The following is a 2,456-nucleotide window of genomic DNA, read 5'->3' on the forward strand; positions in this document are numbered from 1 at the left end:
ACGAGGCGACGGGACAGGGCGGCAACGACGGGGCGGGGCGCGGCGACGGGGACGACGACGGGGACGGGGAAGGCCAGGGCGGCGACGGCGACGGGGGCGGCGACGAGGGGAGGGGTCGTCCGGTGCGGTGACAACGACGGGGACGGCGAGGGCGGCGGCGACGAGGGGCGGCGGCGACGGGGCAGAGGAGAAAAAAGCAGAGGGAGAGATGAGAAATGAATTTTTTTGAAGCAGTTTCTTATATACAACACCCCTTTAGTACCGGTTGGAGCGATCAACCGGTACTAAAGGTCTGTTTTGGCCAGACCAAGCGGCGGGAAGCACCCCACCTTTAGTACCGGGTGGTGGCTCCAGCCGGTACTAAAGATCCCCCTTTAGTACCGGTTGGAGCCATGACCCGATACTAAAGGTGTGTGCTAGCGCAGGTTCGTGCGGCAAGTTTAGTCCCACCTCGCTAGCCGAGGGGCGTCCACATTGGTTTATAAGCCCCATTGCGGTAACTCTCTTGAGCTCCTCTCCAAAGCAGGCCTACTGGGCCTACCTGTTCTGTGCTACCCTGTGGGCCTACTGGGCCCTTGCGGGCCTGCATCCTGGCCCAACAAAACGTTGTGTTTCTAATTGTATGCAGGCCGCTCAGGCCCATTAGGCGGGCTTTTTTATTTTCTTAAATTTTTTGATTTAAGTTTTTTTTGCTTTATTTATTTTTGTTTTATTTATTTTTGAGTTGTTTTTTGTTGTCTATAGAGTTTCTTTGTGAATATTTTTGCTTTAGTTTAGTGCCGGTAGTTTTAAAATTTGAATAGTTTTAATTTTGAATTATTTAAAATTTGTATGAATCACTAGTTTGTGAATAACTTAACTCTGAAAATAAATTTTTCAGTGATTCTTTTTTCTTATGTTTAATATTATTAGTGTGTTTTATCATTATAGAGTTTCTTATGTTTAATTTAACTTTAAAATTTGTTTGCACATAAAATTTCTTCGTGTTTCAAATGCCAAAACACATAACTACCCTAACTATTACAGAGACTCCCTCTTGGGTGTGAAACACAGAAGAAAGTGATGATAGTGAAGTCGATCACATCCCAGATCTTTGGGTGTGAAACTTTTTCTTCGCGTGTGTCCCTTTGCACGGTAGCCATGGAAAATCTTCATCATTTAACTGGATGCTCGGGTCAATATTCACTGTGAATGGAGCAATTTCATCAAACTTTTCATAATCTTCTGACATGTCTGCCTTGTCTTCCACTCCCATGATGTTTCTTTTCCCTGAAAGAACTATGTGGCGCTTTGGCTCGTCGTATGATCCATTCGCTTCCTTATCTTTTCGTTTTTTCGGCTTGGTAGACATGTCTTTCACATAAAAAACCTGCGCCACATCATTGGCTAGGACGAATGGTTCGTCTGCATACGCAAGATTGTTGAGATCCACTGTTGTCATTCTGTACTGCGGGTCTTCCGTTACCCCGCCTCGTGTCATATTGACCCATTTGCACTGAAACAAAGGGACCTTCAAACCACCTCCATAGTTAAGTTCCCATATGTCCTCTATGTAACCATAATATGTTTCCTTTCCCGTGTTGGTTGTTGCATCAAAGCGGACACCACTATTTTGGTTGGTGCTCTTCTTATCTTGGACGATCGTGTAAAATGTATTCTCATTTATCTGGTACCCTTTGAAAGTCATTATATTCGAAGATGGTAACTGGGACATCGAGTACAGGTCATCTTCAATATCGCCATCATGCATTGAGGAGTGCACATAGCTTCACAATGGCTAATCGAACATTTTCCAGTAGAAGCCCCCTTAATGCAATCGGAAGCAGTTGCGTCATAATCACGTGGCAGTCATGAGACTTTAGGTTCTAGAACTTTTTCTCTGCCATACTTATTATTCCTTTTATATTCTACGAGAAGCCAGACAGTACCTTCATGCTGAGCAGGCATTCAAAGAAGATTTGCTTCTCTTCTTTGGTAAGACCGTAGCTGGCCTGACCCTGATGTATGCCGTCTTTTTTGTGCATACTTTGATGGTCCTCCCGTGCCTCTGGTGTATCTTTTGTCTTCCCATTCACGCCCAAGAGGCCAAGCAGGGTCACGCAAAGATTCTTCGTCATGTGCATCACGTCGATTGCGGAGCGGACCTCTAGGTCTTTCCAATATGGAAGGTCCCAAAACATAGATTTCTTCTTCCACATGGGTGCGCGTCCGTCAGCGTCCTTCGGAACAGGTTGTCCGCCAGGACCCTTTCCAAAGATTACCTTCAAATCCTTGACCATATCATGTATATCAGCACCAGTACGGTGGCGAGGCTTCGTCCGGTGATCTTCCTCACCTTTGAAATGCTTGCCTTTCTTTCTTATGGGATGCCTGCTCTGAAGAAATCGACGATGTCCCAGGTACACATTCTTCCTACAACTCTCCAAATATATACTGTTGGTATCATCCAAACAGTG

Source organism: Triticum dicoccoides, chromosome 3B (assembly GCF_002162155.2).
Source record: "Triticum dicoccoides isolate Atlit2015 ecotype Zavitan chromosome 3B, WEW_v2.0, whole genome shotgun sequence".
Taxonomy (NCBI): domain Eukaryota; kingdom Viridiplantae; phylum Streptophyta; class Magnoliopsida; order Poales; family Poaceae; genus Triticum; species Triticum dicoccoides.